Consider the following 23,702-nt stretch of genomic DNA (forward strand, 5'->3'; position numbering starts at 1 on the left):
TCTTCTAATTGTGCTAGCCTGGTGAAACTCTCAATGTAGCTGAAATCTTTACTCTCTGCCTTGTCAGTTTCTCCAGTCAGGCAGCTGAATGCTGATTGATGTCACTGTAATTCAAGATTAGTAAGTACAAGTGGCTCTTGGTACTATTCTGAAATCATACATTTTCCTAGTTAGTGGTTCTCAAACTGTTTGGTCTTGGAACGTTTTTGTGCCCTTAAAAATTATTGAGGGGACTTCCCTGGTGGTCCAGTGGTTAAGAATCCATCTTGCAATGCAGGGGATGCTGGTTCGATCCCTGGTCAGGGAACTAAGATCCCACATGCCAGGGGCAACTAAGCCCACGCGCTGAAACTACAGAGCCCACGCTGTCTGGAGCCCGTGTGCCGCTACTAGAGAGAAGCCCACGTGCCGCAATGAAGAGCCCATGCGCTGCAACGAAAAATCCCACGTGCCTCAGCTAAGACCCGATGCAGCCAAAAATTAAAATAAATCAATATTAAAAAAGATTGTTTTTTAATTATTGAGGACTACAGTGAGCTTTTTCTTAATGTGGGTTTTATCTGTCAATATTTATTTGGTTCAAAATTAAAACTGAGAAATTTAAAAATGCTTTAATTTCTTCAAAAATAATAAACCCATTACATATTTTTATGAAAAATAGGTATTTCCTAAAAAAATTTAGTGGTAAGAGTAGCATTGTGTCTTATTTTGTGAATGTCTTTAATGTCTATCTTAATTGACAACAACTGGATTTTCATACCTGCTTCTGCATTCAGCCTGCTGAGTATCATGTTTTATAGCCTCTGGAAAATCTACCATATACTCATGACAGAATGAGAATGAAAAAGACAAATAAGATCTTAGTATGACTGTGAAAATAGTTTTGACTATGTCATGAACAACCAGAAAAGGTCTTAGGTAATCTAAAGGGTCTCACTTTGGGTACTGTTACTTCAGTCTATCTACTCTTTCCCCACAATTGTTTCACACCTTATTTCTTTTTACGCTTCTAGGACCTCCTCTTATTCTCATATGAAATCCTTTCTGTTTTAAAGAGAAAAGAGAAGTAGTCAGAAAAGAACTTTCACCACCATTATCTACCAACCTATCTGTCTGTACTGGTAGTCTCTGCCTGCTATAGCTGTTGCACAATGAAGGGCCAGCAGTACCTCTTCTAGTCCTGTCCCATACTGCCTCTTCTCAAGAATTGTCCCTTCTCTTGTCTCTTAAATTTTTTTCAGTCATTTCAGTCAGCTTAAAAATATGCTGTAACATCTCCCATTAAAAAAGTACTCTCCCTGACCCATCATCTTTCTTGAGCTGCTGTCTGATCTCTTTCTCTGCCCTTATGGTAAAAATTCTCACAAAAGTTACATGTATAATAAATGTTTTCCAGTCCCTCTCCTATTCTTACTTTTTTATAAAAACAGCCTTACTGGGCATAAGTGGCATATAATAAGCTTCACATATTTAAGGTGTATGGTTTGTTAAGTTTTAACAAAGGTATATACACTGTTGAGTCATCATTGCAATGAAGATAGTGAATGTTATCCATCCCTCCCAAAAGTTTCTTTGTGTCCCCTATAAACCATCCATTTCATCCCTTCCTAACCCTCTTCCCCCAAGTAAGCATGGATCTGCTTTCTGTCACTATAAAGTAGTTGGCAATTTCTACAGTTTTATATAAATTGAAACATACTCTATGTATGTCTTTTTCTGTCTTCTTCCAACATAATTATTTTGAAATTCATCCAGATTGTTGCATATATCAGTTTATTTCCTTTTATTGCTGAGTAGTATTTGGTTGTATGAGTATTCCTTTTAAAATTTTTTAAAAGACTTTATTTTTTAATAGCAAAATTGAATAGGATGTACAGTTTCTGTATCCCCCCTGGTCCATGTGTATCTCCCCTTCCTCCCTGCAACATCCCGTACCAGAGTGGTGTACTTGTTCCAGTCAATGAACCTGCACTGACATAACCCAAAGGCTGTAGTTTATATTAGGGTTCACGCTTAGTAGTGTACATTCTGTGGGTTTTGGTAAGTGTATAATGACATGTATCTACCATGATAGTATGCCAGGATAGTTTCACTGCCCTAAAAATTCTGTGTTTCACCTGTTCATTTCTCTATCCCCTCTAACCCCTGGCAACCACTGATCTTTTTAGTGTCTTCATAGTTTTACCTTTTCCAGAATATCATACAGTTGGAATCATTTAATATGTATCCTTTGCAGATTGGCTTTTTAAGTTTAACAATATGCATTTAAGGTGTCTCCATGTCTTTTTGTGGCTTGGTAGCTCATTTCATTTTAGCACTGAATAATACTTCATTGTCTGGATGTACCACAATTTAGTTATCCATTCTCCTACTAAAGGACAACTTGGTTGCTTGTGTGTTTTGGCAATTATGAATAAAGCTCTGTAAACACCCATGTGCAAGTTTCTGTGTGAGCATAAGTTTTCTACTCATTTGGGTAAATACCAGGGAGCACAGTTTCTGGATTACATGGTAAGAGTATATTTCATTTTGTAAGAAACCACCAAACTGTCTTCCAAAGTGGCTGTACCATTTTTCATTCCAACCAGCAATGAATGGGAGTTCCTGTTGCTCCACAACTTTGTTAGCATTTGTTGTTGTCAGTGTTTGGATTTTGGCCATTCTCATAGGTGTGTAATGATATCTGATTATCGTAATTTGCAATTCCTTAATGATATGATGTTAAGCATCTTTTCATATACTTATTTGCTATCTGTATATCTTCCTTGGTAAGGTGTTTGTTAAGGTCTTTGGTCATTTTTGAATTGAGTTGTTTGTTTTCTTGCTGAGTTTTAAAAGTTCTTTGTGTATTTTGGTTAATAGTCCTTTATTACATATGTATTTTGCAAACATTTTCTCCTAGTCTGTGGCTTGTCTTCTCATTTTCTTGATTATGTCTTTTGCAGAGCAGAAGTTTTCAATGTTGATGATGGCCAGCTTATCGTTATTTCTTTTATGGAACATGTCTTTGATGTTGTATCTAAAATGTCATCACCATACCCAAGGTCATCTAGATTTTTTCCTATGTTATCGGCTAGGGGTTTTCTGTTTTGTGTTTTACATTGAGGTCTGCAATCCATTTTTAGTTAATTTTTATGAAGGATGTAAATTCTGTGTCTTCATTTATATTTTTGCATGTGGATGTCCAGTTGTTCCAGCACTACTTGTTGAAAAGACTCTCTTTGCTCCATTACATTGCCTTTGTTTCTTTTAGAGATCAATTGACTATAGTAAAATTAATCTATTTCTGGAGTCTCTGTTCTATCAATCTGTTCTTTCACCAGTGTCACTGTCTTGATTACTATATCTTTATAGTCAGTCTTGAAGTCATATGTCACTGTCTTGATTACTATATCTTTATAGTCAGTCTTGAAGTCATATGGCATGTGTTCTGACCTTGCTCTTTTCTGTCAGTATTGTGTTGGCTATTCTGTATCTTCTGTTTTTCCGTATACGTTTAGAATCAGTTTGTCAATATCCACAAAGCAATTTGTTGGGAGCAAGGATCATGTTGAATCTATAGATCAAGATGGGAAGAACTGACATCTTGACAAAATTGATTCAGTATTCTGTGGAATATTACATGGAATATTCCACATTTATTTAGTTCTTTAGTTTTCCTTATATAGATCTGGTACACATTTTGTTAGATTTATACCAAAATATTTTATTTTTTGGGTGCTAATGTAAATGATATTGTGTTTTTAATTTCAAATTCTATTTGTTTATCATTAATATTATAGGAAAGCAGTTGTATCCTACAAGCTTGCTATAATTGCATATTAGTTTGAAGAGTTATTTTGTTGATTCTTTCTGATTTTCTACATAGACGATCATGTGATTTGTGAACAATGTTTTATTTCTTCTTTTCTAATCAGTATATTATTTATTTCCTATTCTTATTGCACCAGTATGATGTTGAAAAGGTACAACAGTGGGAACATCCTTGACTTGTTCCTGATCTTATGGTGAAAGCTTCTAGTTTCTCACCATTAAGTATGGTGTTAGCTGTAGGTTTTTTAAATAAATGTTCTTTATCAAGTTGAAGAAGATTCCTTCCTACTTGAGTATTCCTTTTTATTGCTGAGTAGTATTTCATTGTACAGGTATACCACAATTTGTTTATTCATTCACCTGTAGATGGACACTTGGGTTGGTTCCAGTTTCTGGCTGTTAAGAATGAAGCTGCTATGAACATTTGTGTACAAGTCTTTGTATAGGCACATGCTTCTTTTCCCCCTACTGAGTAAAGATAAAGGAGTGAAGTTGGTGGATGATATGGTGCTTGTATGTTAAAGAAACTACCAAATTATCTTCCAGTGAGGAGGTACCGTTCTACAGTTCAACCAGCAATGTAGGAGAGTTCATTTTTCCACATTTTCTCCAACACTTGGTGTTGTCAATCTTTTTAAATTTTAGCTACTCTAATAGATATGTAGTGGTGTCTTATTGTGGCCTTAATTTGCATTTCCCAGATGATGTTGAACATCTTTTCACGTGCTATTCAGTGATGTGTCTGTTACAATCTTTTGCGCATTTTTATTGACCTGCTTTGTATTTATGGAGTTTTGATAATTCTTTATGTATTTTGAATTCAAGTGCTTTATCACCTATAAATCCTTTATCAGATTTCATTTGCAAAAGACATTTTCACAGTAAGTGGCTTGTCTTAAGAAGTGTCTTTTGAAGAACAGAAAATTGTAAATTTTATGAAATCCACTGATTGCGCTTTTGATAACATATCTAAGAAAATATTTGCCAAGCTAAGGTCACAAAAATTTACATTTGTACTTCCATATTAATTTTAGCAGTAGCTTGTCAGTTTTTATAAAAAGGTTGATTGGATTTTGATTGGGATTGTGTTGAATCTATAGATCAATTTACAGAGAATTAATGTTTTAAAAATACTGAGCACTCCCTCTTGCAAGAGCAACGGAATCACCACTAACTGCTGAATAGTCATCGACAGGAAAACACTGGAACTCACCAAAAAATATACCCCACATCCAGAGACAAAGGAGAAGCTGCAATGAGATGGTAGGAAGGGTGCAATCACAATAAAATCAAATCCCAACTGCTGGGTGGATGACTTACAAACTGGAGAACACTTATACCACAGATATCCAACCACTGGAGTGAAGGTTCTGAGCCCCATGTCAGGCTTCCCAACTAGTGGTCTGGCAACGGGAGGAGGAATTCCTAGAGAATCAAATTTTGAAGGCTAGCGTGATTTGATTGCACAACTTCAACAGGAGTGGGGGAAACAGAGACTCCACTCTTGGAGGGCACACACAAAGTAGTGTGCGCATCAGGACCCAGGGGAAGGAGCACTGACCCCTTGGAAGACTGAACATGCTACTGTTGGAGGATCTCTTGCAGAGGCAGGGGGTGGCCGTGGCTCACCGCGGGGTCACGGACACTGGCAGCAGAAGTTCTGGAAAGTACTCCTTGGTGTGAACCCTTCCAGAGTCCACCATTAACCAAAGAGCTGGGTAGGCTCCAGTGCTGGGGTGCCTTTGTTAGGCACCCCAGCACTGGAGTGCCTAGTTCAGGGAGTACTCCTTGGCGTGAGCCGTCCCAGAGTCCACCATTAGCCCCACCAAAGAGCCCAGATAGGCTCTAGCGCTGGGGCGCCTCAGGCCAAACAACTAACAAGGAGGGAACCCAGCCCCACCCATCAGCAGACAAGTGGATTAAAGTTTTACTGAGCTCTGCCCACCAGAGCAACACCCAACTCTACCCACCACAAGTCCCTCCCATCAAGAAGCTTGCACAGGCCTCTTAGATACCCTCATCCACCAGAGCGCAGAAAGCAGAAGCAGGAAGAACTACAGTCCTGCAGCCTGTGGAACGAAAACCACATTCATAGAAAGATAGACAAAATGAAAAGGCGGAGGACTATGTACCAGATGAAAGAACAAGATAAAGCCTGAGAAAAACAACTAAACAAAGTGGAGGTAGGTAACCTTCCAGAAAAAGAATTCAGAATAATGATAGTGAAGATAATGATAGAGAAGATAAGATGATAATGAAGATAATGATAGTGAAAAGAATGGAGGAAAAGATGGAGAAGATGCAAGAAATGTTTAACAAAGACCTAGAAGAATTAAAAAACAAACACCTACAAAAATTAAAGAACAAACAAACAGGTGAACAGAAAAATAACTGAAATGAAAACTACACTAGAAGGAATCAGTAGCAGAATAACTGAGGCAGAAGAAACGGATAAGTGACTTAGAAGACAGAATGGTGAAATTCACTGCCATGGAACAGAATAAAGAAAAAAAGAATGAAAAGAAATGAAGACAGCCTGAGAGACCTCTGGGACAAAATTAATTGCACCAACATTCACATTATGTACGGTTCCCAGAAGGAGAAGAGAGAGAAAGGACCTGAGAAAATATTTGAATAGATTATAGTGGAAAGCTTCCCTAACATGGGAAAGGAAATAGCCACCCAGGTCCAGGAAGCACAGAGAGTCACAGGCAGGATAAACTCAAGGAGAAACATGCTGAGACACATAGTAATCAAATTGACAAAAATTAAAGACGAAGAAAAATTATTGAAAGCAACAAGGGAAAAATGACAAATATCATACAGGGTAACTCCCATAAGGTTAACAGCTGATTTCTCAGCAGAATCTCTACAAGCCAGAAGGGAGTGGCATGATATACTTACAGTGATGAAAGGGAAGAACGTACAACCAAGATTACTCTACCCGGCAAGGATCTCATTCAGATTTGATGGAGAAATCAAAAGCTTTACAGACAAGCAAAAGCTAAGAGAATTCAGCACCACCAAACCAGCTCTACAACAAATGCTAAAGGAACTTCTGTAACTGGGAAGCACAAGAGAAGAAAAGGACCTACAAAAACAAACTAAAAACAATTAAGAAAATGGTCATAGGAACATACATATCAATAATTACCTTAAACGTGAATGGATTAAATGCTCCAACCAAAAGACACAGGCTCGCTGAATGGATACAATAACAAGACCCATATATATGCTGTCTACAAGAGACCCACTTCAGACCTAGGGACACATACAGACTGAAAGTGAGGAGATGGAAAAAGATATTCCATGCAAATGGAAATCAAAAGAAAGCTGGAGTAGCTATACTCATATCAGATAAAATAGACTTTAATGTTACAAGAGACAAGGAAGGACACTACATAATGATCAAGGGATCAATCCAAGAAGAAGATGTAACAATTATAAATATATATGCACCCAACATAGGCGCACCTCAATACATAACGCAACTGCTAGCAGCTATAAAAGAGGAAATCGACAATAACACAATAATAGTGGGGGACTTTAACACTTCACTTACACCAACAGACAGATCATCCAAAATTAAAATAAATAAACAGAAGCTTTAAATGACACAATAGGCCAGATAGATTTAATTGATATTTATAGGACATTCCATCCAAAAACAGCATATTACACGTTCTTCTCAAGTGCGCATGGAACATTCTCCAGGATAGATCACATCTTGGATCACAAATCAAGCCTCAGTAAATTTAAGAAAATTGAAATCATATCAACCATCTTTTCTAACCACAGTGCTATGAGATGAGAAATGTGCTTTGTGACTGCCTGGAGGGGTGGGATTGGGAGGGAGACGCAAGAGGGAAGAGATATGGGAACATATGTATATGTATAACTGATTCACTTTGTTATAAAGCAGAAACTAACACACCATTGTAAAGCAATTATACTCCAATAAAGATGTAAAAAAAAAAAGAGGTGCAAAAAAAAAAAAGAAAGAAATGTATTACAGGGAAGAAACACAAACACATGGATGCTAAACAATACGTTACTAAATAACCAAGAGATCACTGAAGAAATAAAGAGGAAATCAAAAAATACCTAGAAACAAATGACAATGAAAACTCAACGATCCAAGACCTATGGGATGCAGCAGAAGCAGAGGGAAGTTTATAGCTATACAAGCCTACCTCAAGAAACTAAGAAAAATCTCAAATAAACAATCTAACCTTACACCTAAAGGAACTAGAGAAAGAAGAAAAAACCCCAAGGTTGGCAGAAGGAAAGAAATCATAACAATCAGAGCAGAAATAAATGAAATAGAAACAAAGAAAACAATAGCAAAGATAATAAAACTAAAAGTTGGTTCTTCGAGATGATGAACAAAATTGATAAACCATTAGCCAGACTCATCAAGAAAAAGAGGGAGAGGACTCAAATCGATAAAATTAGAAATGAAAAAGCAGAAGTTACCATAGACACCGCAGAAATGCAAAGCATCCTAAGAGACTACTACAAGCAACTCTATGCCAATAAAATGGACAACCTGGAAGAAGTGGACAAATTCTTACAAAGGTATAACCTTCCAAGACTGAACCAGGAAGAAACAGAAAGTATGAACAGACCAATCACAAGTAATGAAATTGAAACTGTGATTAAAAATCTTCCAACAACAAAAGTCCAGGACCAGGTGGCTTCACAGGTGTATTCTATCAAACATTTGAGAAGAGCTAAAACCCATCCTTCTCAAACTCTTCCAAAATATTGCACAGGAAGGAACACTCCCATACTCATTCTACGAGGCCACCATCACCCTGATACCAAAACCAGACAAAGATACTACAATTAAGAAAATTACATATCAGTATCACTGATGACTATAGATGCAAAAATCCTCAACAAAATACTAGCAAACAGAATCCAACAACACATTAAAAGTATCATACAGTATCATCACGTGGGATTTATCCCAGAGATGCAAGGATTCTTCAGTATACACAAATCAATCAATGTGGTACACCATATTAACATAACAAATTGAAGAGTAAAAACCATATGATCATTTCAATAGTTGCTGAAAAAGCTTTTGACAAAATTCAACACCCATTTATGATAAAAAGTCTCCAGAAACTGGGCATAGAGGGAACCTATGTCAAGATAATAAAGGACGTGTGACATACCCACAGCAAACATCATTCTCAATGGTGAAAAACTGAAAGCATTTCCTCTAAGATCAGTAACAAGACAAGGATATCCACTCTCGCCACTATTATTCAACATAGTTTTGGAAGTCCTAGCCACAGCAATCAGAGAAGAAAAAGAAATAAAAGGAATACAAAGAGGAAAAGAAGTAAAACTGTCAACTGTTTGCACATGACACAATACTATACATAGAGAATCCTAAAGATGCCACCAGAAAACAACTAGAGCTAATTAGTGAATTTGGAATGAAGTTGCAGGATACAAAATTAACGCACAGAAATCTCTTGCATTCCTAAACACTAACAACGAATGATCAGAAAGAGGAATTAAGGAAATAATCCCATTCACCATTGCAACTAAAAGAATAAAATACCTAGGAATAAACCTACCAATGGAGGTAAAAGACCTGTACTCAGAAAACTATGACACTGATGAAAGAAATCAAAGATGACACAAACAGATGGAGAGATATACCATGTTCTTGGAAGAATTAAAATTGTGAAAATGACTATACTACCCAAAGCAATCTACAGATTCAATGCAATCCCTATGAAATTATCAGTGACATTTTTTTACAGAACTAGAACAAAAAATCTTAAAATTTGTATGGAGACACAGAAGACCCCGAATAGCCAAAGCAATCTTGTGGGGAAAAAAACGGAGCTGGAGGAATCAGACTCTCTGACTTCAGACTATACTACTAAGCTACAGTAATCAAGACAATATGGTACTGGCACAGAAACTGAAATATAGATCAATGGAACAAAATTGAAAGCCCACAGATAAACCCTCACACCTGTGGTCAACTAATCTATGACAAAGGAGGCAAGGATATACAATGGAGAAAAGACAGTCTCTTTGGTAAGTGGTGCTGGGAAAACTGGACAGCTACATGTAAAAGAATGAAATTAGAACACTCCCTAACACCATACACAAAAATAAACTCAAAATGGATTAAAACCTTAATGTAAGGCCAGATAATATAGAGCTCTTAGTGGAAAACATAGGAAGAACACTCTTTGACATAAATCACAGCAAGATCTTTTTTGATCCACCTCCTAGAGTAATGGAAATAACAAAAATAAACAAATGGGACCTAATGAAACTTCAAAGCTTTTGCATAGCAAAGGAAACTATAAACAAAATGAAAAGCGAACCCTCAGAATGGGAGAAAATATTTGCAAACGAATCAACGGACAAAGGATTAATCTCCAAAATATATAAACAGCTCATGCAGCTCAATATTAAAGGAAACAACCCAGTCAAGAAATGGGCAGAAGACCAAAATAGACCTCTCTCCAAAGAAGACATACAGATGGCCAAGAGGCACATGAAAAGCTGCTCAACATCACTAATTATTAGAGAAATGGAAATCGAAACTACAATGAGGTATCACCCCACACCAGTTAGAATGGGCATCATCAGAAAATCTACAAACAACAAACGCTGTAGAGGGTGTGGAGAAAAGGGAACCCTCTTGCACTGTTGTTGGGAATGTAAATTGATACAGCCACTATGGAGAACAGTATGGAGGTTCCTTAGAAAACTAAAAATAGAATTACCGTATGATCCAGCAATCCCACTACTGGGCATATACCCAGAGAAAACCATAATTCAAAAAGACATGCACCCCAGTGTTCATTGCAGCACTATTTACAATAGCCAGGTGGAAGCAACCTAAATGCCCATCGACAGATGAATGGATAAAGAAGATGTGGTACATATACAATGGAATATTACTCAGCCATAAAAAGGAACAAAATTGGGTCATTTGTAGAGACGTGGACGGACCTAGAGACTGTCATACAGAGTAAAGTAAGACCGAAAGAGAAAAACAAATATATATTAACGCATACATGTGGAATCTGGAAAAATGGTACAGATGAACCAGTTTGCAGGGCATAAATAGAGAAACAGATGTAGAGAACAAATGTATGGACACCAAGGGGGGAAATTGAGGGGTGGGGTGAATTGGAAGATTGGGATTGACATGTATACACTAATATGTTTGAAATGGATGACTAATAAGAGCCTGTTGTATAAAAAAATAAATTTAAAAAATATTGAATCTTCTAATCTATGAACAAGTATGCCTTTCCATTTATTTTATTTAGGTCTTTAACTTCTCTCAGCCAATTTTGCAGCTTTTAACTATACTAGTTTTTCATAGCTTTTGTCAGATCTCTCCTTAGCCTATCTTTTTTTTAATGCTAAACAACAGTGTTGAAAATTTCTTCCCAATTTTTCATTGCTAATTCATAGAAATATAATTGATATTTGTATATTGATCTTAGGTCCTACATAAGACTACTACCATCCTTGCTAATCACCCTTGATATAGTAGCTTTTTTGTAGATTCCATCTGATAGTCTACACAGATGATTGTATTTTCTGCAAGTAAAGACAGTTTTATTCTTTCCTAATGTGGATGCCTTTTATTTTGCTTTCTTGGCTGATTGTACTGGGTAGAATCTTCAATATGAGGTTGCATAGGACTCAGGGAGACTGCCTGGTTCTTTACGTTCTCTCTCCCTAGTTGTGGCTCTGGAATTCACTATGGGCGGTAAGCTGAGTCCAGTCATCTGGCTCATCTGTGTGTTTGCTGTCTCTCGGGGATCATTCTCTTTTGTCGCCTGCTGCTTATTGTCTTGATATGGTTGTTTCAAGCAGGTGGGTATATCCTGTTACTCTTCCTTGGCTAGAACCAGAGTGTCCATACTATCACAAATCTAGTCCAATCAAGTTTTTATCCTCACCACTCACTAAAGACAGTTGCCAAATTCATTAGTTACTTACCAGTCCTCTTTTTTGGCCTATACAGCATTTGGAGTAATTGATCACTCTCTTTCTAGGTACTTGCTAACTTATTGTGCAGGATACTTCTTGGTCCTCTTCTTTCTTCCCTGGCCACCCTTTGCCGTCTTTCTTGAATTCTGTTTAACTTCCAAACCTTTAAATGTTTGAATGCTCCATGGGTTCTTAGTCTTTGTGTTGTTAATACTCTTTAGTGGTTTCATTCAGCCTAATTACTTTATATACCTTTTTATAGGTTGATTATTCTAAATTTACATTCTCAGTCCATCACTCTCTCCAGAACAGCATACTTTTATGTATTCAGCTGCTTATAAATATATCCATTTGGTTGTGAAATAGGTATCACAAACTTAACAAGTTGAAAACTGCACTTCTGAACTCTACCCCTTAAAAATGCTCCACTTGCTAATTCTCATTTTGGTAAATGGCAACTCCACCATCCCACTTATTCAGGCCATAACTTGGGAGTAATTTTGGCTTCTCTGTTTATCTTTGACCCAATATTTGGTTCCATCACCAAAAATCCTATTTGGTGTGCTTTCAAAATACAGTATATCCAGAATCTGACCACTACTTAACACTGCCACTTTGATTAGTATGGTCCAGACCCCATCTTCTCTCTCCTCCTTTAACAAAATACATTCTTAACTGGAATCCTTGGTTTAGTCCTTTTAAAAAAGGTGAATTAGAATATGTCATGTTTCTGCTAAAAACTGTCTAGTTTTTCATTTTATCAGGATTAATAAAAGCCAAGTCCTACAAATGTATAGTCTGGTCCCCTGCTGCCACTGTGGCCTCATTTCCTGCCATTCGTCCTCTCACTTCACTATAGGGACACTGAAGGGTTCTTTTTTCTCACTTTTTCACTTTTTTCAAATCTCTGCTCCAGTGTTATTTTAAAAAGGCCTTCTTTTATCACTCTTTGATCAAAAAGTTACGGTTCTATCGTAAAGTAATAACTGTCCCTTTTACCTTCCTTTATTTTCCTCCATAGTTCTTACTGTCTGGTATCTTTTTATTTTCTTGTTAATTCTGTCTTTCCAATTAGAATGTAAACCCTGTAAGGACAGGGACATCTCTCTGTTGAGTACTATTCCCAGCACCTAGAACAGTGTCTGGAAACAAAGTACATACTTAATACATACTGATAGATTAATGCCCTGGATTCTCTCAACCATTTTTGATATGTGATCCAAGTTTTTCCTTAGAGTATAGGATCTCCTATGATCCCAGAGTTAGAGATTCTTTCATACTCTAATAGTATTTGAGTTTTCAGCTTATAGTTTTCACATTTTATTAGTCACTTGGCTCTACTCTGTCTGCACTTATCTCTGTTTTAAGTGTTGTTTGGGGATATTGTTGAAAAGACTTTTGTTACATATTTGAAGTTGACATGGCAAACATTTATCAGTTTAAAACAATTCAGACTAATTACTGAATCTACTGGTGTTATATTTAATTCCTCTAAAATGTTTTTAAGTGTGCTGAAATTGTTGAGGATACCTAGATTCTCTGATTTTACTAGTCTCTTGAAAATGTATACGTATTTCAGTCGTTGCTTTAAAAAATTATTCTAAATTTTGAGGAGTCTGAAAGGATCCCTACTTTAGAGATGTTTGGAAGTGTTGTTTGTAGTTGGACACAGCACAATCAATAAATGTTTCATTTGTATACTATTTGCATATACTTATTCTGTAGATCCTAACATTTGGAAGATCCTGGGACCTAAAATGTCCAAGATGCCTGTCATTTCTTGTAGGTTGAAAAGTAAAATGTAGTAAATGATAATATTAAAATATCAAAAAGGATAGTATTAGAGATAGTGATGACTTCTTTTAGTTCTTGGCTCATTTCTTGGACAATTGCCACTTTACTCATACTTCCGTTTCAATCAGTTTTCTTTAATGTGATCTCTAATATGAGTCTCAAGTCTTTCTGTTTGTTTTTGTTTTGAAAAAATCCATAGAAGTTACATCAGTCCTATATATATATTTTTTCTGTTAGAAGCTTCTTGATCAATATATATATATTTCCTGATGACTTGAATCCTCTGGGTACTCTAAATACTCACTGAATGACTTTACAAATACACATGAAAATTCTGAACAGTTGTTTATTCTTGGTTCTTGTGTTTTCATGGGAGCCACAGGTAGGGGAAAAGCAATCCTTTCTCTCTTTCTCTTTGAAAGGATAATAAGTTCAGTTGATTAACTACAAAACTTTTTATTTGATTTATATCAAATAGACACACAGAGCAGAGACAGGACATCGTATCTTATCATGTTTTTCGTTGGCTTCTAGAGTGTGCAGTAGCCAGGATATTACAAAGTTAAAGTCTTGCCAGACATGATAGGTTCAATTCTTTGCTGTTCTTAGCCTCTTTATGTTGTAGGCTTTACATCACCATTAATGAAGAACATATTTCAAATAACTTAGATCTTTAGTAATAAACAGTTGTTTCTCCAGTACACTTTTGCTCTCCAGTCAAATGCTCCAGTGAAGCTTCAGATGAGAAAGTGGGGGGAAGAAGAGGCTCAATGTTTGGGAGATCTTGAGTAGTGAGGCTTTCTAATATTGACCTTGGTCTAAGAACCACAAAGGAAAATCTGTTTCTCCACTTTTTTTTTTTTTTTTTCAGTATGTGGGCCTCTCACTGTTGTGGCCTCTCCCCCTGCGGAGCACAGGCTCCAGACGCGCAGGCCCAGCGGCAATGGCCCATGGGCCCAGCCGCTCCACGGCATGCGGGATCATCCTGGACCGGGGCACAAACCCGTGTCCCCTGCATTGGCAGGCGGACTCCCAGCCACTGCGCCACCAGGGAAGCCCTCTCCACAGTTTTAAGATTCCATGGGGGAAAATCTTATTCAGAAGTGGCTTTTAATTTTGGGGTTTAGTCTAGGATTGGAAATGTAATAGACACTTTTGTTTGCAAGCAACAGAAACTAACTGTGGCTAACTGAAAAACAAGGAGATAGGTCATTAGAAGCTCATGGAATCTAAGGGAGAGCCAAATTATCAGTACTTAAAGGGTAGTATAAAGCCTTGAGTAAAGGTTTAAGGGTTGAAACAAAAAAGTTTTACACCAGAATTGACTTTTGCAACAAGCAAAAACTACTCAGTGTTTCTGTAGAAAAATTAGAAAGTAAAAGACCACTCATAATCTCCTAGAAATTAAAACAAAAAAAACCGAAAAGAAAAACCTGATAGTTACATTAATATTTGTTTATGAGTAAAATTGAACACGTTAAAAAAAGCCATTTATAGTTTTTTGGTAAATATCTGCTCAGGCTCTTCAATTATTAGAGGGTTAGTTTTTTTGGTCAAATCTATCAACTTTTTCCTTGGTGGTTTTTCTGTCTTTGTTGTTATGCCGAGAGTGGTTTTCCCCGTTTACGTATTGTAAAATATTTTAAATACATTTTTGATTCAGTGGATCCATTTTTTCTTTTTCCTATCTCCAAATATTCTCTTTAATAATGGTGGCCATTAACCATGGTTCTTCTTTCTTTTTTTTTCAAAAATTTTTCTTTAATTAAAGTATAGTTGACTTACAATATTATATTAGTTTCAGGTGTACAACATAGTAATTTGATATAGAATATGCCACAAAGTTATTATGCAATATTGATTTTATTCCCTGTGATGCACATTGTATCCTTGTAACTTTTTATTTTGTACCTAGTAGTTTGTACCTCTTGAACCCCTTCACCTGTTGTGCCCCTCTTCACAACTCTCTTCCCTTCTCTCCCCCCTTCATAACTCTCTCCCCTTCTCCCCCCTCCCCTCTCTCCCACTAGTTTATTCTATCTGTGAGGTGATATCTCATTGTGGTTCTGATTTGCATTTGTATATGATGATACAAATAAAGAGATTCTGTATATAAGAGAAAACATATAGTATAATATTTGTCTCTCTGTCTTATTTCACTAAGCAAAATATCCTCCAGGTCTATCTATTTTGTCGCAAATGACAAAGTTTTATTCTTTTTTATAACAGTCCATTTTGTGTGTGTGTGTGTGTGTGTGTGTGTGTGTGTGTATTACATCTTCTTTATGGATATTTAAGTCGTTTCTGTGTTTTGGCTATTGTAAATAATACTGCTTGAACATTGGCGTGCATATATCTTTTCAAATTAGTGCTCTTGTTTTTTCAGGTAAATACCCAGGAGTGGAATTGCTAGATCATATGGTAGTTCTATTTTTAATATTTTGAGGAACCTTCATATTGCTTTTCATAGTGGCGGTACCAATTTACATTTCCACCAGCTGTGCATGAGGGTTCCTTTTTCTTCACATCCTCATCAATACTTGTTATTTTTTGTTTTTTTGGATGATAGCCATTCTCAGTTGTGAGGTAATATCTCATTGTGGTTTTGATTTGCATTTGTATTTGATGATAGTGATGTTGACCATCTTTTCTTGTACTTGTTGGCCATCTGTTTCTTCTTTGGAAAAATGCCTGTCCAGGTCCTCTGCCCATGTTTTAATTGGGTTGTTTAGTGTTTTGATATTGAGTTGTATGAGTTCTTTGTTTAGTTTGGATAGTAATCCCTTATTGGACATACCATTTTCAAATATCTTTCCCCATTCAGTAGGTTGTCTTTTCGTTTTGTTGGTTTCTTTCCCTGTGAAAAAGTGTTTACGTTTGATTTGGTCCCATTTGTTTATTTTTGCTTTTGTTTCCCTTGCCTGAGGAGACAGATCCAAAGAATGTATTGCCTATGCTCTCTTATAGGAGTTTTATGTTTTCAGGTCTTGCATTTGGGTCTTTAATCCATTTTGAGTTTTTGTGTGTGGGTTTGTTTCTGGGCTCTCTATTCTGTTCCATTGGTCATGTGTCTGTTTTTATACCAGTACCATAGTGTTCTGATTATTGTTGCTTTGTAGTATAGTCGGAAGTCAAGGCGTGTGATACCTCCAGCTTTTTTTTTTTAATTGCTTAGGCTGTTAGGGTTCTTTTGTGGTTCCATACGAATTTTAAGATTATTTGTTCTAGTTCTGTGAAATATGCCACTGGAATTTTGATAGAAATTGTATTGAGCCTATAGATTGCTTTTGGTAGTATGGGTATTTTAACAATCCATGAACATGGGATATCTTTCCATTTATTTGCGTCTTTTAAATTTTCTTTTATCAGTGTCTTATAGCTTTCAACGTACAGGTCTTCACCTTCTTGGTTAAATTAATTTTTTAATTTTATGGCCACACCATGCAGCTTGTGGGATCTTAGTTCCCTGACCAGGGATCGAATCCAGGCCCTTGGTAGCTCTAACCACTGGACTGTCAGGGAATTCCTGTCCTTGGTTAAATTTATTCCTAGGTGTTTTATTCTTTTTTTTTGTTTTTGAAAATTCTGAATCATTTTATTGGATCAAGATATAAAACTGCCTATAAAATATTCTTTTTTTTAACATCTTTATTGGAGTATAATTGCTTTACAATGGTGTGTTAGTTTCTGCTTTATAACAAAGTGAATCAGTTATACATATACACGTGTTCCCATATCTCTTCCCTCTTGCATCTCCCTCCCTCCCACCCTCCCTATCCCACCGCTCTAGGTGGTCACAAAGCACCGAGGTGATCTCCCTGTGCTATGCAGCTGCTTCCCACTAGCTATCTATTCTACATTTGGTAGTGTATATATGTCCATGCCACTCTCTCACTTTGTCACAGCCTACCCTTCCCCCTCAAGTCTATATAGACATCCTCAAGTCTATTCTCTAGTGGGTCTGTGTCTCCATTCCAGTCTTACCCCTAGGTTCTTCATGACCTTTTTTTTTTTTCCTTAGATTCCATATATATGTGTTAGCATACGGTATTTATTTTTCTCTTTCTGATTTACTTCACTCTGTATGACAGACTCTAGGTCCATCCACCTCACTACACATAACTCAATTTCGTTTCTTTTTATGGCTGAGTAATATTCCATTGTATATATGTGCCACATCTTCTTTATCCATTCATCCGATGATGGACACTTAGGTTGCTTCCATCTCCTGGCTATTGTAAATAGAGCTGCAATGAACATTTTGGTACATGACTCTTTTTGAATTATGGTTTTCTCAGGGTATATGCCCAGTAGTGGGATTGCTGGGTCGTATGGTAGTTCTATTTGTAGTTTTTTAAGGAACCTCCATACTGTTCTCCATAGTGGCTGTATCAATTATCACACCAGTCAGAATGGCCATCATCAAAAAATCTAGAAACAATAAATGCTGGAGAGGGTGTGGAGAAAAGGGAACACTCTTGCACTGCTGGTGTTTATTCTTTTTGATACAACTGTAAATGGAATTGTTTTCTTAATTTCTATTTCTGATAGTTTGTCATTGTGTATAGAAATCCGCCAGTTTTTGTATATTGATTATGTAATGTGCAACTTCACTGAATCTATTATTTCTAATTTTTTTTGGTGGAGACTTTAGTGTTTTCTATATATAGTAGCATGTCATCTGCAATGACAGTTTTCTTATCCCTTTCCAAATGGAATGCCTTTATTTCTTTTTCTTGTGTGATTGCTGTGGCTAGGACTTTCAATATTATGTTAAGTAGAAGTGGCAAGAGTGTGCATGCTTGTTTTGTCCCTGATCTTAAAGGAAAAGCTTTTAGCTTTTTACCATTGAGTATGATATTAGCTGTGGGTTTGTCGTAAATGTCCTTTATTATGTTTAGGTATGTTCCCTCTTTACCAAATTTGTTGAGAGTTTATCGTAAATAGATGTTAAATGCTTTTTTTTTTTTTGCATCTGTTGAGATGATCGTGTGCTTTTTTTACCCTTCACTTTGTTAATGTGTATCACATTGATTGATTTGCAGATATTGGACCATCCTTGCATCCTAAAATACTGCTTGATCATGATGTATGGTCCTTTTTATGTGTTGTTGAATTCTGTTTGCTAATATTTTGTTGAGTTTTGCATCTGTGTTCATCAGAGATACTGGTCTGCATTTTCTTTTTTTGTCGTGTCTTTTTCTGATTTTGGTATGAGGGTAAAGCTGGCCTTGCAGAATGAGCTTCAGAGTGTTCTCTGCTCTTTAGCTTTTTGGAATAGTTTGAGAAGGATAGGTACTGACTCTTTAAATGTTTGGTAGAATTGCCCTGTGAAGCTGTCTGGTCCTGGGCTTTAGTTTTTTTGGAGTTTTTTGATTACTGATTCAATTTCATTACTCGTAATTGGTTTGTCCAGATTTTCTATTTATTTGTTCCTGATTCAGTCTTAGAAGATTGCAATGTCTAGGAATTTATCCATTTTTGGGGGGTTGTTCAATTTGTTGGTATATAACTGTGGTATTATGATTGTTTGTTTTACTTCTGTGATGTTGGCTGTAACTTTTGTTTCTAATTTTATTTGGGCTCTCTTTTTCTGGAAGATTGTGACTAAAGGTTTATAAGTTTTGTTTCTCTGTTCAAAAACCCAGCTCTTGGTTTCATTGGTCTTTTCTGTTGGTGGGTTTTTTTTGTTTGTTTGTTTTTTTCGGTCTCTATTTTATTTATTTCTGCTCTGATCTTTATTATTTTCCTCCTTCTACTAGCTACCTTTGGCCTTTGTCTTCTTTTTTAATTCTGTTAGATGGAAAGTTAGGTTGTTTGAGATTTTTCTTGTTTCTTGAGGTTGGCTTGTATCTTCTCTCTTGGAACTGCTTTTACTGTGTCCCATAGATTTTGGAAAGTTTTGTTTCTGTTTTCACTTGTCTCAAGGTATTTTTTGATTTCCTCTTTGATTTGTTCATGGACGCATTGTGGTGTTCTTTTTTGTGATTTGTTTTTAGTAGCATGTTCAGTCTCCACATGTTTGTATTTTTTCCATTTTTCTTTCTGTAGTTAATTTCTAGTTTCATACCATTGTGGTCAGAAAGGATGCTTGATATAATTTCAATCTGTTAAATTTACTGAGACCTTTTTGTGGCCTAGCATGTGATCTTTCCTGGAGAAAGTTCCATGTGCACTTGAAAAGAATGTGTATTCTGTATTGGGGTGAGATATGTATTCTGTAGATATCTATTAAGTCCATCTGGTCTAATATGTCATTTAAGACCACTGTTTCCTTATTGGTTTTCTGTCTGGATGATCTATTCACTGATATAAGTAGGGTATTATAATCCCATACTGTTACCATATTTTGTCAATTTTTTCCTTTGTGTCTATTATTATTTGCTTTATATATTTAGGTGCTCCTATATTAGGTGCATATATGTTTACACATGTTACATCTGCTTCTTGGATTGATCCCTTTATCATTATATGATGTCCTTCTTTGTCTTTTGCTCTGGATTTTGTTTTAAAGTCTGTTCTGCCTGATAAAAGTATTGCTACCCCATAAGCTGTTATTCTTAAGGTTGTAAGGAGATATCATTAGCACTGTCCCTTCAAGTTAATTCTGACACTTAATGTCTTAGTAAGGTGGGATTGCTATAACAAAACACTATAGACTGGTTGGCTTAAACATCTGGCATTTATTTCTTATAGTTCTGTGAGTTTGAGAAATCCCAGATCAAGGTGCAAGCAGATTCAGTTCCTGTTGAGGACCCTTTCCTGACTTGTAGACAGCCACCTTCTTGCTTTGTCCTCACAGAGAGGGAGAGAGAGCTTTACTCTCTCTTCCTTTTCTTATGAGGACACTAATGCCAGCCTGTGGGCCCTGCCCTCATATAACCTAATTACCACGAAAAGACCCCACCACCAGTTAGGTATTCAATATATACATTTTGGAGGAACACAAACATTCAGTCCATAATACTTCTTTTATCTTATCTCTTTTCTGCTTCCACCTGAGGAAGATGATTCTGTATTTTTTATTTGCTTTTATTTTGAACATTATTTACTGTGATTCTGACATCAAAGAAGAATACAAAGTAAAAACTAAAAGTTCTTTCTTTAATACCTTAGTAGTGTCCCTCCTTAGAGTAACTAATGTTTATCTTCCAGAGTATATAAAAAATTATTGTCAGTATATATGGAATATGTGGCTCATTTTTTTACATTTATATCTTCATCTGGATTTGTGTGTGTGTGTGTGTGTGTGTGTGTGTGTGTGTGTGTGTTTAGTAAAGCAGGGGTAGATCTATTTCCAAATATTAGCTCTTGTCCTTTCATCATGTCTTGACTAATTCATTATTTCGCCACTTGTACAACATATTACATATTGTATGCCATTCTATATGTTGATCTGTTAGTGTACTTTCAATTGTTTTAAGACATTAAGGTTTTTATTATTTTTACTTTAGTATTCTTTCTCCCCTTTACTGTGCTATCGTGGGGTTTTTTTTTAAACATAGTGTCCCTATTCTAGTTTCAAGAAGTTTTGTCATGGTTTTTACTGAAGTTGCATTGAATATGTGTGCTAACATGGAGAGATTTGCTGTCTAAGTAGTAGGTATTACGTCTTTCTTCTCAGGAACATATCTTCCATTTACTCAAGTTAATTTCTCAGGTTTCTAGATTCTTTACAACATTATTCATGGGTGTTTTAAATGTTAATACTTTGCGAATATTGACTTTTTCTACAGTCAGTTTGTAAAGGTTATCACTTGTTATGGCCTGATGAATATACATTTTGTATACAGTTTGCATGGTTTGCAAGCAACCACATTATTTGTCCTAATAGCACTTTACTTGGCCTTCTTAGGTTTTTCTAGTAATAGGTTTTTCAAATAATAATTTTGTCTTTTCCTTTCTTATTCTTATTCTTCCTTCTTTCCTTTTCTTGTCTCATTGAACGGGAATTTCTAGTCTAAGTTGAATGATGATAATGACAGTGCACCATCTTGCCTTGGTCTTTCATTAATAACCATGCCCCCTTTTAAATTTTAGCATTGTGATGGCCATTGATTTGAGAAAAATCTACTTTATTATTAAGAGTCCTTTTCTCAGTTGTTAGTTATTTTTTAAAAATCAGATAATGAGGGCTTCCCTGGTGGCACAGTGGTTAAAAATCCACCTGCCAATGCAGGGGACAGAAGTTCGAGTCCTGGTCTGGGAAGATCCCACATGCTGTGGAGCAACTAAGCCCATGCGCCACAACTACTGAGCCTGCACTCTAGAGCCCGTGAGCCACAACTACTGAGTCTGTGTGCCACAACTACTGAAGCCTGTGTGCCTAGAGCCCATGCTCCACAACAAGAGAAGCCACCACAATGAGAAGCCTGTGCAGCACAACAAAGCTTAGCCCCTGCTTGCCGCAACTAGAGAAAGCCTGCGTGCAGCAACAAAGATCCAACGCAGCCAAAAATTAAATTAATTAATTTAAAAAAATCAGATAATGAATATTGAATTCTATTAAATGTCTTTTTGGCATCAGATGAGAAAGTTATGTGACCTTTCACATGTGATGAATAGTCTAAAAATATCCTTACATTCTTGAATATCCTATTTGGTCATTGTGTCTTTTTCTTTAAATAAAGAGCTGTGTGTTCTTTCATAATATTATATGAAATTTTCAATATTTGTAAATTGCCCTTTCATTTGCATAGTTTTGGGTATAGTACTAGGCTTATGATAGCTTGTTAAAATGCATTAGAATACTTTCATATTTTATATGTTTTAGGTTAAATTTTAAAAGCTTTGTAATTATGCTTGAAAGCATAAGAGCAATGATGGTACATTTTTTGGACTTGATACTTTTTTGGTGGAGTGGCTAAAAGAAAGCCTTTTTCTGCCATAGCTGTTAAGTATGGTCAGTGTGAATTGTCAGTCCTTTTTTGTAATATCCACAATCATCTCTTGGGTGGTAAAGTTTGCCCTCTTATCTAGCTATCTAGCTATGTATGTATCCATGTATGTATCTATCTAATATATTCATTTATGGTTTTTTTTTCCTGCCAAGAAGGAAAAAATATTACTCATGGAAATAATATTGTGTAAAGGTTTTGTTGTTGTTTAGAACTGTTGAATATGTTTAAACACATTTTTCTTGGTTATCTTTTTAAGTGATACCTTTCTGCATTTTTGTATTTATTTAAAAATATTAACTAGACATAACTCTAAATTTTAAAGGTATTTATACAGTTTCTATATTCAAGTGCTTATATTGGTTTACTTCTTAGTTTGAGCATTTATTTTGCCAGGACATGTATGTGAGTTGTAAACTCTCCAAGGATTTGTTATATATGTTCTAATATACCTGTCAGTGAAGATCATCTTGCTTGAGTTTAGTATTCATGAGTATTAGTCCTATGTTCCTAAAAATGATTTATATTTCATCCATTGCTTTTAGGAAGGAAATCATTATTATAAAAGTGAAGTTTGGTATCATTTTATTTTAACTTTTGCTTGTAGAATAGTTTTTCTTCATCTGTGAGATAGAAAAACTTAATTTCACATTTATATGTGTTTTTTGAATTCATGTTTTCTGGCAATTGGTCTATCTTTAATGAAGTGTTTTATACAGATTTTTGGTAGAGGAACTCTCCAAAGGAAGAAACTTTGGTATTATATTTGGTTTGACAGATCCTAAATGTGTTAATTATCTGTTGCTGAGTAACAAAATACCCTAAAATTTAATAGTATTAAAACAGCATATATTTATCACCTCTCAGTTTCTTTGGGTCAGGAATCTAGGCATAGATCAGCTGGGTCCTTTGTTTCAGAGTCTCTCACAAGGCTGCAGTCAGGGTGTCAGCTAGGGCTGGGACCTTACCTGGTGGCTTGAATGGGGAAGGACCTGCTCTTAAGCTTACTCTTGGCCCAATCTAGTGCTTTTCCACTGCAACACATATTGGTGATTATTTGATTCACTTAAGAATCATTCTTTGGGTCTTAAATCCAGCCCTGGGAACATCTAGCTCTTTTCAGTCCTTCCTGTTACTCGGTCATTAGTGTCTGTGCCTCTGTGTGTGTGTGTGTGTGTGTGTGTGTGTGTGTGTGTGTGTGTGTGT

The 23,702-nt window shown here is 36.1% G+C and overlaps 1 protein-coding gene across 2 annotated transcripts in view; it reads left to right on the forward strand.

Annotated features, from left to right (window-relative positions):
- The window catches only part of NECTIN3 (nectin cell adhesion molecule 3), a 128,081-nt gene that overhangs the window by 18,151 nt on the left and 86,228 nt on the right, over positions 1 to 23,702 (forward strand). The window lies entirely within an intron of this gene.

This window comes from Monodon monoceros, unplaced genomic scaffold, assembly GCF_005190385.1.
Source record: "Monodon monoceros isolate NGI ecotype Baffin Bay Population unplaced genomic scaffold, NGI_Narwhal_1 Super_Scaffold_11, whole genome shotgun sequence".
Taxonomy (NCBI): Eukaryota; Metazoa; Chordata; class Mammalia; order Artiodactyla; family Monodontidae; genus Monodon; species Monodon monoceros.